The sequence below is a fragment of the Corvus kubaryi genome, unplaced genomic scaffold (genome assembly GCF_017639235.1).
Source record: "Corvus kubaryi isolate FWS band 111438036 unplaced genomic scaffold, C.kubaryi_AGA036_p1.0 71, whole genome shotgun sequence".
Taxonomy (NCBI): domain Eukaryota; kingdom Metazoa; phylum Chordata; class Aves; order Passeriformes; family Corvidae; genus Corvus; species Corvus kubaryi.
Genome location: NW_024582059.1, coordinates 19,536,912 through 19,554,218, shown reverse-complemented (window position 1 = coordinate 19,554,218; position 17,307 = coordinate 19,536,912). Strand labels below are relative to the sequence as shown.

At 40.3% G+C, this 17,307-nt stretch overlaps 1 protein-coding gene across 7 annotated transcripts in view; it reads left to right on the top strand.

Moving 5' to 3' along the window:
* Positions 1-218: 218 nt before the first annotated feature.
* WDFY3 (WD repeat and FYVE domain containing 3) overlaps positions 219-17,307 on the top strand; it is a 121,187-nt gene continuing 104,098 nt past the window's right edge. For all 7 annotated transcript variants that reach the window (XM_042049806.1, XM_042049810.1, XM_042049808.1 and 4 more), the window contains exon 1: positions 219-313. The gene's annotated coding sequence lies outside the window, so the exon portion shown is untranslated. The remainder of the gene's footprint in view (positions 314-17,307) is intronic.

Genomic DNA, 17,307 nt, shown 5'->3' with positions numbered 1-17,307 from the left:
CTTTAGCAGTTCATGTGCTCTCAGTGAGTATAATTTAATCAGAGAAATACTGCTGTGTGTCAGTTTGCTACAGTTCCTTTCCCCAGAGCTATTTAAAAGATTTCTTAGTTTGTGAAAGTCCAGTTGTCATAGGAATGACTCTTCTTTCATTTCAGAACAGCAGAGCTCTGTGACTTTATTGTCACATTTATATTCTAACCTTTTTCTCTTTTACCTAGTGAGAGAGCAACTTTGGTGTTGAAGAGAAATCTCGGAAAGGAATGGGCCCTGTTCTCTTGAAGCTGTTTGCCCTGATCCCAGGAATGCTGTAGAGGTTAGTGACGTGAATGCTGAAGAGCTTTTGTGGAAATTGCCTTTTGATTTGTAATTGGCACACTCTTCAATAAATTCTGTGTGAAGCAGTTCATTTGCCTGTCACAGAAAGGGAGTGAATTCAGGCACTGTCAGAACACAGCTTAAAATTGCTCTACCCAAACAAAATTTAGGATTCTGTTTATCTGTGTGGATGCTGTGGAAATACATTGCTGGGTGGTCACAGAAAGTTGTGTGGGTATGATGCATGTTTAGAGACAAGCTGTGTTAAACTTGGAGGTTTTAATCAATAGGTTAAAAAAAAAGGGTAAGAATGATCATAATGCATGAGACTGTAGTGCCTGATTCTTCTTTGAGTTTCTCAAGTCTCTCATTTTTGCTTTGAGAGAAGAATACTCCTGATCTTCAGTAGAATTGACAGGCTAGGAAGGGTCCATTCTGTATCCACACAGAGGTGATGTCATCTCTACTTCTGCCTCAAGTGACTTGTATTTCGGTGTTACATCCTAGTTTATTTGGGTTTGTACAAGCTGTATAGACTGCTTGCTGTGAATGTTTTTCCCCAGAGCCCTGTAGTCCTGCTACAAATATTATGGCCTGCAAGAGGCTTCCTTTTGCAACTAGAACGTTCAGTCTAGTTTACTTCCATGTCTTTTGGAAAGATTAACAAGGATTATGTAGATTTATCACCTAGTGGATTGCTTTTTAATTAATGACGTAAAGAAAGTTTGTATAACTATTAAATTCAGTAAGGCTTGGTTTTGCTGATGAAAAACAAATGTAGCAAGTAAAGTTTGATGAAGCAGTGGGAGGGGGAGAGGGAAGAAGTAGGCCTATTGAAGTGCTCCTAAAGCAAAGAGGTGAATTTCCATAGGAGCAGTTGAGTTAAACTCTATTAAATCTGTCTGGTTTACTGTAAAGGATTCTAATCTTTGTTAGCTTACTTCATTAGCATAGGTGTGTGTGGTGTGGCTACTGAGGAGTAATGTCCAAGCTTTGCTAGGACACCCTTTAACATACACGCCCTTTTGGAGCAAAAAGAAAAACAACCTAATAGAAAAAAGGCTGCAGCATGTCACAGACACAGAAAGTGAAGAGGTGACCCGGTGGGAAAAGACTTCATAGTACAGGGAAATGTTAGTTGGCATCACTCTTTGAGGCATGGAGATCTCAAAAACTGCGAGTGTTGCCACTTGTTATCAAGAGCTTTAGTCACTGATGTATTCTCATCATCTTTATCTTGATTCATATAAAACTGAGAAGTGTAAAGTGTTCAAGGGGAGGTATCACTTCTAATTTAATAAAAGCATGGGGAAGACAAAAACCCCAAAGCACATCCTTCCGTGTGAAATCCTGCACTCTAACATCAATGCTTTCATTCTAGCTCTGTGCTGCTGCTTTTGTTTCCAATGTTTTATTCATTAACAAAAACCACAAACTTGTCCACAGGGGGGTCTGACAGAAATATACCTTTTTTTACCTTAATAGAAAATATCTAGCTCCCTTCAGCCTAGTGTGTTAAGATGGTTTTGAGACATACATATATATATATATATATATATACATACACACACACACTACTTTATGGAGAATAAAAGAAGATGAAAGGTTCACCTCCTCTCATGTTAGTCTCCCTCTTGACACTTAGTAAAAGCAGTTGGTTTCAAGCAGCCTGTTGAATGCAGTGTATTTTGTGAATCTTTGAAGACTGTCTTGTAAGAATCGTGATCTGCTATTCAGATACTTACGTAGAAAATAGTTCCTTGGCACTTCATGCATCCTGTTCTTCCAGTTCTGAGGACATGCAAGAACTGGCAGAGCTTAACAGCTTGGTTTTAGGGTTGTGGTTATATTCCTTTCAGACCTGAGCCTGCAATATTTGATTTGGTTGAGCTCTCCATGGGGCCATGTTGAGTTTCTCTCCAGCTGTGGCATGACTTACCTGCAGCTACATGGATAATAGTAAAAATTGTGATGCCGTTTATGAGCACATAGGAGATAATGAGATAAGGGAAGACAGCCAACCAACATGAATTTGCCAGGGAGAAAATTGTGTCAAACTGATTAGTTTGCTTCCTTGACAGATGAATTAGATTAGTGCATAAGGGAGGCAAGGGATAGAAGTGATACAAATAGAAATGTATAAGGTTTTGAAGGATGATGTTCTTTTGAGTGTAATATGTGCGGTATTTTGGTTTTTTTAAATGGGATCTTCCTTTAAATTACTATATTGCAGGAGCAAAATTTATTAAAAATGGTTCTGTGGAGCACTTAATAGGGATTCAGGATGACTTGGAAAGGCATTTGAAGTAGGCTTCTATACTAGCTTGTCATGGCTGGATTTGTCAATGACACCCATGATTTAGATTTTAGCACATGGAGTAGAGTTTACTTACGAGATGTGCAGGTGATGTCAGTTTGGGAGCAGACAGAATGGGCAGCTGAGTGTGTTGATATGAAGCTGTTTGTCACTGGGGTAAGCTAAGTGTGTGTGTTGGCTTGACCTGACTCACCCTGTGTTTATTTGTTATATCACAGGAGCTCTGTCAGTGTATATGACCTAATTATGCTGAGTTTACTGGGTTGGATGGCCTCGTCCAATGCTCACAGCACAGTTTGTGGTACTTTTCTATCCTTTAGAAAACTGCAGCATTGAAACCTAGAACTTGAGAGGAAGCATTTGTTTATTTGTAGCACTTTCTTTATTCTGCCACGGGGAGAAAATGTATGAGTAGGGAGGAGTGACCATATTTTTTAAGAGCTTTTATAGAATAAAATATAAAATATAGAAATAGTTGTTGTCTTGAGATGGTGTTGGGAGAAGTCTGACATACTGCTTTGTTTTAAATTCCCTGTGATAGAAAGGGGTATTTGTTTGCCATGCTTTTGCACACTCAGTGCTCTTCTCATAGTTGTCAGGTTATCATGAAAGATTCATTTTGTGGCTCCCTTAGAGCTAAACACCAATTTTTCACACTGGGTCAGTAATTTTTTGCTAGCAATAGATTAATGCCTGAAACTCCCTTTGACATGTTCCCATCTGTTGGTGATGCCATAGTTTCTTACGGATGTGAAGCATAGTGAGGCAAAAAAAAGTCTCTATTTAGGTTATCTCTGTGGGGATGCTGCTCTCTGTTTCTGTGATCCCTGCTGCTGTTTTCCTGACTTGTTGGGGTATGGCTTTCTCCTTGGTATCCTAGGAAATGTTTTTCTAGCAAAACTACAAATTAAGAAGGTGCACCTTAGCAGCCGAGAGTGGTGCACCAGTGCTGTAATTGGAATAAGAAGAAGCTGTGAAAGTTTCATGCCTGATCTTCCATCCCAGGGAGAGGGGGGATATTGGAAGAGCCACTGCTGATAAGTGATAGCCTGTGAAAGGCAAGCCTTAGGCAGTCCCTTGGAAAGAGTTTTAAGTCCCATGAATTGAAACAAACTGGAGGCACAGTAAACCTAGTTTTAGAGCTTTCCCTTGTTTAATTTTTATTTCAAGAAGCTGCCTGGGAGAAATCTCAAAGGCACATTCCTGTAGATGCAGGAATAACTGCTCAAAGTGCTGGGAGATGAAACTGATGTGCAGCAATTTTTATAAGTGAGGAAATAGTAGTGCAGACAGGGGCTACCACCTGCCTGTGTTGCAGTGAGAGTATATTAAAAGTACTGTTTGCTCTTCTTCTTTAGTGTTGCTAAAAGGTCACCTTAGGAGAAGACAGAGAAGTAAAATCAAATTGAAAAAAGAAATGAATGATAAAATTGTGAAGGAATATATGGATGTATAAGAGAAGAAGCCTTTGCTGTGATAGTATTGTTGCAATTAAATCCTAGTATTGAGCATTTATTTACCTAATTCTTTCATGTGCCTTTGTTTGTCAACATATTGCGGGGTTTCACTCTGTTTATTGCATTGTGTTTGTCTTAAAAATAAACAAGAGTAATTATCCTCATTCTGTGCGCTGCTTACTGTCAAAGCTGAAAAGGGACACAAAACCAGAGAAAAGGAGTAGCACTGAAAAAAACCTTGTTTTCTCTCCTTGGGGAGCAAGTTCTGTCCCCAGGTTCTTTGCATCCAGAAACAGCCAAACACAGTGCAGATTATCTAGATGAGCCCATACACTTTCACAGATGCACTGCAGAAGCCAGGACTTGCATTAAATAACTGCCCAGTGATTTCTGTAGCTGTAAATGACATTACAGTGCATTTGATAGACAATTACTGTCTTTTTTTTTTTTGTTTTCTTCTTGATGTTTTTTCCTCCAGTAAGGAAGTCCATTTTCCTTAGTGTATTGTGTGTATGTGTAGGTGAATCCAAGGGAAAAACGTGAATAAACTCCATGTCAGTAGTTGTGCTTTTACTATGTGGTTGTTCAAGCTCTTTTCAGGGATAAATTTAGTTAAAAAGCAGTGTCCACTGTGGTCATTTGAGCATCATTCTGGGAGAATTCTTTTTAGAGAACTGCAGCTTCAATCCTAATTTGTTTTCTGTACTCTTGGTTTTTACTAGGAAAAGAGGCAAGTATAGTGGTGAGACATAACATGCAAGTTTGGATAACATAATGGATTTCTTTGGAAAATACTACCACTTCTGAATAGTTGTTATTATTGAAACAAAACACCTGGCAGTTCTAGACTGTATGGTGCTGTGCATGAAAGTAGCATTGCAAGCTAGTAAGCAGTGTTAAAAAAACCACAACAAAACAACAAACCCTGAAAAGCAAAAAAGTTAAGGAAGAAAATCCACATTGCATCTGATTTAGGTTCTAGTAAGGAGTGTCTCTTGTCCTTTATTTTTTTCCGGAGAATAATTAGTTCTATTGTAACCAGAATTGAAACATACTTTCCTGTGAGATAAGAGAAGCAGGAAAATGTCATCTTGCAAATTAATTTGTAAGCCATGATACATCATTCTCCTTTGCAGTGATTGTGCTGCCGACCAGATGTCTTTTTGCTCGAGCACACACTTTTTCATCTTGATCTGGCACTAGTGTGATTTTGATTTATTCTTTGTGAAGCAGCTGTATCAGTTACTGCGGCCTGTGGATGCAAGGAGGGATCCCTTCCCTTGGTGTCCCAGCCCACCGGGAGGGAGCAGCTGCTCCTCGCTCACAGCCACACCCACCTGGGCGCTGGTACAGTCGGGGCTGTCCGCGCAAAGCTCGGGAGAGCCGCCTGACTGCCACAGGGATGTTTACTAACCAAGGGCTAGCAGTGCCTTGGAGGCACAGGAGCTTGTCTCCTATCTCTAGTATCTTACAAGGGGAGGACTTGGAAGCTAAGGTGCTTGCACTGAACTTCAAGAATTCAAGGTGGGATGAGATCTAAATGAATCCCAGCTACTCTTACTTTTTGCGTGACACTTTCCCCCCCTAGACTAACATTTAATTCCACGACTAGCGCATGTGATATTGTACCGCTTGTCGTCAGACTTGCTGTTATAGGAAAAACTGTACCAAAGCTGAGATTGAGCAGAGATTTAGTCAAAATCTAGTAATATTTTTGAATAATGTGAATAATGTACCTGTCCATAATTTCCTGTGTTTAGGATGCTGGCTCTAGAGAAATAAGTCAAAAGTAGGTAGTTTACATTTATCATTCTGGCTAAGGAAGAAAATAATTGATTTTAGTTTGTCACATGGGTAGTTTTCAAAATACAGCTAATATGAGCCTTGAGTGCAGTGGTTGTGCTGTGAATCAACCTTGTTACCAAGTTATGTTACACATGTTCTAAGAAATCTAACAAAGTTGGAGAAAATAGCATTAAGGTAGTATTTTCCCTGTCTCTTGAGTGCTATAGGCTTCATTTTTTTCCGTTTGAATAAGAGAAACTCACTTTTGGGGGCATTTCCAGCTGTGCTATTTAATCTTGTAGTACACTGCAAACTGGTGTCGAGAAATCATTTATTCACTGTGAAATATAGCTTTTATTTTGGTACTATTGCCAAGCAGGGCTAGAACATGAGTAATGAAGAGACAAACAAAAATAGTTTTGAAAGTAGTTACAGTAAATAGTAAATATACCAACCCCTTCATTGGCAATCAAAAATAAGCAAAATAAATATGCATTTTCTAAAATGTTGCCTCTTCGCCCCTTTATGAAAGACACCAACTTTAATATACAAGAGTATCTACACCCACTTCGGTCATTTGATAAGTGTGCCATTGAAGAAAATTTTCACTGGAGAACTGCAAGAATGCATTCACTTGAGTAGTTAATATTGCTTTAAAAGTCTGCATTTCTAGTCTGCTTTGTAGGTTTGTGTTTTTTCTTGTTAAGTGTTTATTTTATGGGGAGTGTTTTGTCTTTTCTTTCCCCTCTTTTATTTTTTCCTATTAAATCCTTTATCTGACACATTCACTGCTGGGGATGGAAACCTTGCAGCTCTGATGGGCTACTTCTAAACCCAAACAGCTCTGTCCTGCCTTGGATCTGTCCCAGGTTTTCTCTGCAGGATAGACTATACCCAGTGTTCTGGGAGCAGCAGTCTTTTGTGTTACCGGGGAGCTAGAGCTGTTTTCGGTAAGGAAAGATTCACAATCTGCTATTTTGTCTTTACTCTTTGCTCCATCTGAGGCTCCTGGGAGGTGTTTCCATGTGCAGTCTGGTGGAGCTATATCCAAAACCAGGCTGGGAGCCCAAGATGTAATCTAGCTCTGCCTGCAATTCTCAGGTGTTTGAAGCCTGAAGATGAGACTGAGAGGGGTTGAGTTGCTTTTATCTGAAATTTGTTACTGTCATCCCCAGAGGATCTTCTGCCACCCAACAGAGAGGGGTTAGGGGAAGGAGAAGCAGAAGAGAGGGAAGGTGGGGAGAAAAGACAGTACTTTTCTCCCATTGTTACAATACTTGCTTAGTTACACAAAACATAGGAATCTTTACTGATTTTCCCAGTGGTGTTGCCTCTTAAGAGGAGCAACTGCGGGAAGTGGGGTTGCTTAGCCTTGGGAAAAAGAGGCTTGGGGGGGACCTTATTGCTCTCTGCAACTACCTGAAAGGAGGTGCTAGTGAGGTACAGGTCAGTCTCTTGTCCCAGGTAAGAAGTAACAGGATGAGAGGAAATCACAGAATTGCTGGGCTTGAAAGGCACCTCTGGAGATCATCCAATCCAACCCCCCTGCCAAGGCAGGGTGGCCAAGAGCAAGTGGCACAGGAACATGTCCAGGTGGGGTTGGAATGTCTCCAGAGAGGAGAGTCCACAACCTCCCTGGGCAGCCTGTTCCAGGGCTCTGCCACCCTCAGTGTGAAGTTCTTCCTCTTGTTGAGGTGGAACTTCTTGTGTTTTAGCTTATGGCCATTGCTCCTCATCCTGTCACTGAGCACTGCCAAAGAGAGTCTGGCACCATCCTCTGGGCACCCACGTTTGTGATATTTGTGTGCATTAATGAGATCCCCTTCAGTCTTCTCTTCTCCAGACGGAACAGGCCCAGCTTTTGCAGACCCTCCTCATGAGAGAGGTGATCCAGACCCCTCATCATTTTTGTGTCCCTCCACTGGACCCTCTCTAGTAGCTTCTTGTCTTTCTTGTCCTAAGGAGCGCAGAACTGAACACAGCACTCCGGATGTGGCCTCACTAGGGCTGAGTAGAGGGGCAGGATCACCTCCCCCAAGCTGCTGGATGCACCCCAGGATCCCATTGGCCCCAGCCATCAAATGGCCTCAAGTTGTGTCAGGGAAGGTTTCGATTGGGTATTAGGAAAAAGTTCTTCGCAGGAGTGGAAGAGGCTGCCCAGAGAGGAGGCTGCTCCAGTCACCGTCCCTGGAGGTATTTAAAAGATGTGTAGATTGGGAACATGGTTCAGTGGAGGACTTGGCAGTGCTGGGTTAGAGGTTGGACTTGATGATCTTAAGGGTCTTTTCAAGCCTCAGTGGTCCTTTGGTTCTGTGCCTGTATGATGTGCAGAACTTGATTCTGGTGGAGCTCAGTGGATGTCTTTGGACCATCCTAGTTTCAGGCAGTAGAGACATGTATGCAAGAATTTCTGCTGCTTTTCCACTCATCTCTGGACTGAATTGCTAATTATAAGGTCTTGGGCTGTTTTATTTTGTTTTGCACTTAGGAATACTTTGAACATGCAGGTTAAAACATTGGGATTATTCACCCTTATTTACTTTCTATTGCTTTGGGAATAAACAAGCATTTGTGCCGAGGGTTTAATGCTGATTTAAATGCAGATATGCTGCTGTTTTTGTTGCAATCTTTCTGCCTCAATGGTGGCAGAGAGAGGAATTTTATTACATCAGACAAACGTGCTGGTAGGATAATTTTGTTGTTTTTCTTATCTGTGTTGTTAGAAACAAGGGCGGCTCTATGGAGACAAGTTTCACAGGTAATGGGGCTTCTACTTACTGTCCCTTCATATGCAAATTTCCTAAAGGCAGAAGAAATGTTTTCTTTTGGCTGCATAAATGGCTGGTTTACATGGCTGGAGGAAGTTCAGGCTTTAGATTGCTGTTGGGAAGAAAACCCACTACCACCAGCACCACAAATGGGGGCCTGCTTTGCGTAATACTGTGTTCCTGTTAAAAAAATACGGTGGCTTTTTTAGCTAAATATGATCACTATTGTTGTTACCAAGCATGTCCTGTTTGGGGCTCCTTTGCTTCCTGCATGGCCTTACTATGAGGATGTACAGGCTCTCTCCTGTTCCAGTTTCGCTGGTTTTCTTCCCCATCTTCTCCACCACACCCTCCCACTCTCCATTACTTGGAAAGGTGAGTAGACCAAAGCACTCTTCCCCATTCATGGTGGTGGCTCATTGTTTCATTATTGATTCGGATGCAATAACTTTCCTCAGAAGGCTTTTTTGCTTTGCTTGTTTACTTCGAATGCAAGAGCCACTCTCCAGAACAGTGTTTTTATTCCTATGTATTTGTTGATGTCTGCATGCCAACCAAGCACATGTTTGTCTCTTCAGATCCCAGATTATTTTGCCTTTTTGTTTTTCTGTGTGTGTGTCCCCCTCTCCCCCCCCTCCCCCTCCTCCTTCCCTCCCGGTCCTCTCGCCCCTTTTCTGTTTTTCAGGGGCTTCTTAGCAGAATTTTCTCTCCTGAATTGCATGTTTTAGTCATTGCCATGCAGTTCAGGTCGTCAAGCAAAATTTCAGTTCTGCTCTATTCCCTATGTGCTGTAACTAGTATTCTGCTTGTCCAGTTAATGCAAATCAGTTTATTTAGGCCTTTTGAAAACAAAACAAAAACTAAACAAGAAAACCAGCATTCAAAGATGCTCAAGATATTTTACCATGGAACACATCAAGAATTCAATTAGAATTTGCTCTCCAAGAATATTGAGGAAGCAAATAGTCTGCTCTGTTTTGGTTTGAGTTTTTTAACCAGTTGTTACCTATCTTCATGGTATTCTGCATATTTTTCCTGATGCTGCATAGGTTGGTTGGTTTATAAGCTTCCGGTAAGATGTTCTGACTGATTCCTCTATTTCAGATGATTTTGCTGAGGTGCAAATGTTTCTGAGATGTTTCAACTCTTCCAGCATATGTTCAAAACCAGAATGATGTTTCAGTGCTTACTTTTCCTCCGTGTGTTTTTCAGTGTTTATAGCAGTATTGAGGTTTGCAGGATAATAGGAGTTTGCTTATCTGCTGTCTTGCCAACCAGCAGGTGTGAGTGAGGATCATTCCCACCTCAAATGTTCAGTTACAAAGTTCCAGATTAACACTAATCTGACAAATTTTAGGTTCCAAAAGTAATCTGCTGTGTTTATAACGTATTCATACTGGTTACACTGAAGAACAGAATTTCTGTTCCCTCAGTCCAAAACCTGTTAACTTACAAGGCATCATTTTTCTATAAATAAGTGTTCAAAAAATACATGTTGGTGGAGAAATGTCTCTATTTTTGTCGTGTTTTGTGTCTGCTTCAGCCAAGTTGGACTTTGCTTCTGCCTGTTGGGATTTTTGTGTTACACATATTTTTGTCTCTTCAGTTAGCATATTTCTCTGGTAAAAAAGGTCCTTTGCATTCCTTGAGTTGAGGAGGAATTGTATGTCCAGACTTTGTGGCAGTCAGAGCTGGATTGGTGGCTTTGAGGCCACTCTGGAACAGGTCAGAGGAGTGGAAAAAATGCCTTAGTGGTATGATTGCACAAGCTTGGGCCAAATGGTTTCTTGGAGCCTGGATGTCTATGAATGAACCACCTGAAGGTGCTAATGCAGGTGTCTCCTTTCTAGCATAATACCTATATAGAGCCCAGTACTTTGATCTTCACTGTAACCAATGATTAGGGGTAATGAAATATGGCAAGATTGATTTATTTTCTGGAATGGCTATTCCTCATCTTGTAAAGCAGAAAGGTTTCTTTTACACATAAAGTGTTTTGTTTGGTCCTCAGCCCTGAAATGGCAATATATTTTTTCCTTCTACAAATTATTGAAAACCTTTTTCTGATATAAATGTTGCCTTTTTTCTCCAACCTAAGCAGGTACCATGGAGCAAGAACAGTTTGAGGTACGGAATTTCCAGCTTCTTTGATGGCTAGCAAACCCAAACTTGTTTTTGGAGATGAGATCTGTATTTATATGCAGATGGGGTGGTTTAAGACTTTGCATTGAAATTCAGAGGTGAAGGTGTATAGAGCCCAGCAGTCAAATACAGATTTCAGGTAGCCTTAGGGTTGGATGGTATTTCTTGATCTTTTTTTGCGAAGAGATGTCACAGATACCTCAAAGATGAGGTTTTCTGCTCCTCCTAATTGGATGTTGATGCAGTATTTGCTACATGCCATTTGGCTTCTGAAAAGTCAGAATTACTCATTCAGTTCCCCAATCTTTTTCAAAAGCTGCTTTTAAACAAGTGGTGGATGTACCTATTCAAATGCTTACAACAGCAGGTTTACCTTTTGGTTCTCAGGATTGTGTGTGATAGTTTAAGACAAAATAAGAATTCATCTTTTCATTTTAGTTGAAAAAGACATGGAGTAAAGTGTAGAGAGGCAGACACCTTACATGAATGTGTGTGGCCAGTCTAAATAGCCTGTATTTGAGCTTTTTTGGCATTTGCAATTCCTTAGCTCGTTTATTAGTTTATTACTGAGCTGAGAAAATGGAAGTCCTTAAATCTTGTTAAAGGCTTCCTTAAAGAAAAACAGTACTGAGAATTGGGTTCATGGTGGTGACACATCATAATGAGTGCTAAATAAAGATGTAGGAAGTGAAATTATCATCATCCAGCCAAAAATCACATTCTAGATGCAGTGTGGACAGTTTTGTTCCTCGTAGGAAAAGGAGGCACACATTTGCTTCCTTGTGCACTGTCTCATCTTTACTCTCTGTAAAAGTAACTTGTAGCTCCTTTCTGTTTCATCAAGGTGTGAGTTTTGTACACCATCCCCAGATGTCTGTGAGCAATGATTGCAGTCACATCCTTTGCCTCCACGTGTGCATGGGTAGTCCGTCATGCCAGGTATCCTGTGTTCTGTGCTATTGTTCCAAACAATGATGTTGAAGCAGGCTCTCCAGTCCCAAGGGTAGTCTGGATGGTGGGACTGCACTTGAGGTATTGAAGTTGTCTGTGCTTTTCTTGCGCGGAAATAGAAATGAAGAAAAGTGATGCAACTTGAGCCGTGGTGTGGAGAAGTACTACACACTATTTTCAGCTGGGGTAGGATTTAATACTTTGGTTTACTTTATTTTTTGGAGGTGGCAGAAAGAGTATTCGTAGCCTGGGAATATTTTGGTATAATACTGTAAGTAATTTTGGGAAATGTGGTTAATAATTAAAGCATTAGAAAATGCAGTGACAGAGTTATCTTCTAGATAACAAGTTCTACATAGTAAGTCAGGAGAAGAATAGCTATTTGCAGAAGTCAAAAGCAGTACTTTATTTTCTTATTTGAATGAAATGAAGTGCAAAAGGTTGATATAACTAAAGGTCATTTTCATTTAAGTTATTATTAAGTAAGAATATGTGCATTATTAGTCTTTAGCAAGACAACTCTCCTCCATCCCTGCATCATAGGTCAAAAGTATCACTGTTACTTAATTGTTGTCCTTTTACACGGAACATAAAACATTAACCTTCAGGAGGGTACAAACCACAGGAAATCTACTCTATCAGCACTTGCTATTATGTATCATTATCATGAATAATTTGTGGGAAATGGAAGAAGACTGATAGTCCATGTTTTATATCTTTATCTTTCTCAATAAGCAGTTACTAAAGTTCTTCATATTTGTTGAAGCATTAGGAATTTGTGTTTGCAGAGATTTCAAGGCATTAAGGTCAGATTGAGTGTAAGAATAGCATTTCTAATATTGCAAATAATGAGGAATTGTATCTTTAATTGTCATCTGACAGGAGTTCAGAGAACAGGAAAAACATGTCCTGAATCAGGATAGCAAAGCTTTTTTTTTCTTCTTCTTAGAAGGTGTTAAAGCAAAAAATAGCTGCATTGAATTCTCAGGTTTGGATCCTACCCTGTGAACTGAGACATCTCTGTAAGCAGCTCTTCAACCTGTAGAAAGAGACCTGTATTAGGTAGGCCTCTGCACTCTCCTAAAAAAGTCAAGATTAAGTTTTTAGGTGGTAACATAAGATTCCTCGAGATAAGTTTTGAATTGTTTCAGCGCAAAGGAGAAAAGAACCCAACCATACACACAAAAGTCATGTCCTTGAAATAATAGTTTGACCTTGCAAATCCTTGCCTGCACACCTTCCTTAGCTTCCTTAATGATACTTAGCAATACAAAGGCGGGGTGGGAGTTGATGGTGTTTTCTTGTTGGGGGGATTTCTCAACGAAATAGTTCCTGTCTCAGCCAGATTACTGGCTGTTTAACAAGAGGAAATCATGGTATGGGAATAGGCACTGTTATTACTGGGGCAGAACATGGAATTTGCTTCAGGCCCTGTCTTACAGGGACCGGGCAACATTCCCCAAAGGCGTGTGTGCCAGTTGAATCTGTCAGGGAGAGCTCATGCCATCCTTTTCAGCCACACAGCTTGCTTGTGCATCATTTTCTTTGTGTGTGAGTAGTTGTTTTGTGTTTGGTGGCAGGACTGGTGGGGGGGAAGGGAATGGGAGGAAGTAGTTGTGTTTCTCGCTTCCCCTCCTGCTGATGTTTTTGTCTACAAAGAGAATTTTTTATTCCTGCTCAGTTCTAAGCACAAATGGATGTGTATCTAGCCAGTAACAGCTCTTTATTGTTTCCTTTGAAGGCCAGACAATGTCCTTTTGAATAGTGCATATTGGTGATCATCTTCAGAATGTTAGTATTAACTACATGGGTAGGGCATCTGAAATGCAGGAAGGAAATAACAGACCTAGTAGGGAGGGAACTGGCAGGTATGGAATTTACTGATCCTAATGGACTTCTGTGATTCATTATAGCAAGAAGACTTAAATTTCATTTTCCTGAGGTAGTTGGGGTGAAGGTGTGTATTGGTGTCCCATTATAATCTGCAAAGAAAGAAGTTGATTCCTGTTTCACTGCTAAGCTGCTGATGTAATACCAGTATAGTGCCTGGAGAAACACTTGTGACTGTAATTACTAAGCAGATAATTACCTAGCTGCTTATTTAAATAACATCCTTTTGGAACTAGATGCACAGCTCGGACCTGTAATAGCTATTGTGAAAATGAGTGTGTCTCATGCAGCTTCTGTCTGTCTAGTTTTTTTTCTTCACAAATGTTTTGATAGCTCCAGTAGTATTACCCATACATTATCATACCATGTTAATGATTGTGTGTGTGTGTGTTTTGTTTTTCTTGCAGTGTCTGTCTTTGAGCTTTGTAAGTTGTTGGTATTTTCTCTTACGTAATTTATGATCATTTTTCCGACATCTTCCACTAACAGTAAAAATCACTTGAAAATGTTTTGAAGGATAGAAGTTACCTCTTACACTAACTCTTGTGAAACTTCTGGGGAATCTCATAGGTTCATCTTGTGGGATTCCCATATAAATTTAACAGAAAATTGAAGAACTTCAGTGAATGGCTTTATATCAGAGCTGCTCAAATGGGTCAGCCTGGCCTATGCTCACAGGGAAATGGGCAGCCATTTGACAGCCTGTGGAAAAAAACAAAGGACTGTTTTTAAAGTGAGGATGCTTATACTGTGCTTTCACTGCTTGCTTCATTTCTCCTCACAGGGAGATTCTTCTGCTTCTACCACTAAGAGAAAACCATAATGTTTGTTACAAGAGCAGTGGTTTTATTGTGCACATTTGTAATCCGCTCATCAAGTGTCTTGTTTTAGTTTTGGTCCATACAGAGCATGATGCTCTGCAACTGCCATTAATTCACATTTTTAGCTCTGGTAGCAGAAGGTGGGTACAATAGGTTGAACTGCTTCAACCCTCCTGGTAAACCACATGCCTGTCACAGTGGGGCTGCATCACAGAAATTCCAATTGCTTAGTTTGCTTTTTCAGAATAACTTCTAACTTCTTCCTCGGCTTAAAGAAGCCAAACACCCAGCAGCTGAAATGTGCAACTCACAGGTTCCCTATGAAGAGTGTGCCTGCTTGGACCTGCTGGGGAAGAAACTCATCAGGGCTGTGTAGTAAAGAATGTGGGGCAGCAGCGGGATGTACATGCCAGAAGAGGGAATGCGAGGCAGGGAGCAGCCTCCTGTGCTGAGCATAGGTTTCTGTCCTTGCCTTCCACAAAACTCCTCTTTTGAGGTTTTTGGAGCTGCCCTCTAATTGCATCCTTTGTGTACTGGGTTCTTAGCTCTCAGATCACAAGCAGAGAGGAGAAGGACATCAGCTGGTCTCTAAGGGACACAATGCAAGCGAGCAGAAAGATTCAAGCATTACAAGATGGGAGGATTAGCTGCTCTGCAAAGTATCCTCAAATAGATACCACATTATTAGACATCATCAATTTTAGCTTAAGGGAGGGTGTGTGTGTGTTCATTGTGTGTATAGTGAGGCTGTTGCCGTGCCTGTGCTGTGGGGCAGATCTGTGAAAGGAAGTTGGTTTATTAGGTGTGATGCATTCTGATCTGGCAGGGCTGAGTGGGACAGAAGAATCCCTGAGGAAATGCGCTGCTGGGTGTGCAGAGCAGCCTTTCAGTTGAGGTTGCAGAACCAAGGTGTAGCATCATGCTCAGAGGGATGAAGTAACAAAATACTGCCCAGCTGCTCATGAAGCATCTGCTGAGAGAGTCAGGAGGCTCTTTGGGGACTGTAGGAAGTGAGTGTGCAATTTAAGACTCTATTGCAATGCATGTGCAGAGCCAGGCCAAATTCAAGCTCTACAACCAGTTACAAGACAGGTGTTCCCTAACTTTTGGGTTTGCTTCTCTTAATTGCTGAGCAGGGTGCTTGATTGTCATGTGCTATAAACAAGCAGTTGTGAACAGGTGAAGTGACTGTTACTGAAAATACTGGAATCTTTTCATTTTTAGCATTAAGGAGTCTGCCAGGTTTTAACAATGAATTCAAGTCACGTGATGGTTGCAACTGACTGAGGATTGTGCAGATGCTTTCACTTATTAGAATAGGAAGACCCTTTCTTCTAGATGCTTTGTTGTTTATGGTAGAAGGTTTAGGTATACTACTTTCTCTTTTGCAGGCCTAAGCCTAAACAAAGAAAACCTCAGTCAAACTATTTATACAGGACAAAGTAGCAATATAACACTGTTCTTTCACTGTTCACTTTCACATATCTAAGATTTGGGCCTAATGCTGGAGGTCCCAGAGCCCACAGCTGTCTTCCTATAGATAATCTGTGCTGTGATAATCAGAGAAAATATCACTGGATTTGGACAAGCAAAAATAAATCACAGAAATTCTTTCAGCTTTCATGTACAATATATTTCAGATGGCATTGCATGGAACCCACACTAGCATTTTTTCTAATAGGAGAGAAACACAGTCGGAGACAAGTCTGGAATAATTCCAGAAGTAGTATCTGCTCTGGAATTTGGTTACTTCTGAAAAAAAAAAAAAAAGAAAAAAAGAAGTAATTAATTGGGATGTTATTTATAGTATGTTGCATCCTTTCTCCTCTCCTCTCTGCCCAGTCTTTTACATCAAGGTTGAATACATGCTTGTAGTGGGGAGTAGACGGGAGGGACCATGACTGTTAGGGAAGTGAGGACTATTTTAATTGTTCTCTGCTTTGGGTTAACTGCCCCAGTGGAGGTAAATAAATCACAGCTGTGAAAGGGCATCCTAGTAGGCTCCTGTACACTAGGAAGATAGTGTGTAACATTTATTTGGACTTCTCTGACTATACAAAAATTGTCAGATCTATAACTACAAGTGTGTGGCTGAACCAGTGTAAATTTCTGTTTTAGGTGTATGCTTAGGATGAATAAAACAATAGGATTTAAAAGAAAAATTTGCCACACTAGCGAAAGTCCACAGCAGTTGTGGATTTGATGACAGTATGCATTGTGGGTGGGAATATAAAGTTCTCAGCATCTTGTGAATCATAAAACGAAATTTAAAATATTGTCTTTAAAAGATTTTATGAAAAAGAAGATACAGACTTTTTTCCTGCTGCTTAGGCAGTGAAGGTTTGGGTCTTTGAGCTCAGATTTGATATTTTGTTAGTTTACCTGTTACAGCAAGAGAAGCATTCCCAAACTGAGGAGTTTGGGAAAAGCTACAGGTTTTTGGAGGAAACTGTGTTGTTTTATTTTTAGCTGCATGATTAATGCTGATTCTAAGTCTTACCTGTGTTATTTCTTAGGGTTGATATGCTAAAAGACAACATCCAATTCTATCTAATTTTTCTTTAGTTGTGAAAAGCCAGTACACATTTCCAGCATGTACTGACAGATGCTGGTTTGTAACTTAGCTTTCTTGATGACTTCTCATTTCATGAATTATTTTTTGCATGGTACCAAAATGCTCATTGGCATTAGTTCCAAATGTTTTACTGTGTGTTAGTAAAATACTTTATGGTGAACATGTTCCAGAAAGGTATCTCTTTCTTGGGTTAGAGAGAGAATATTTCTTTATTGATGTTTCTTATTAGTAGTTAATTGCCTTCACTTTTACAAGTATAGCTCCAGTTTGTTATTGATGTTATTTT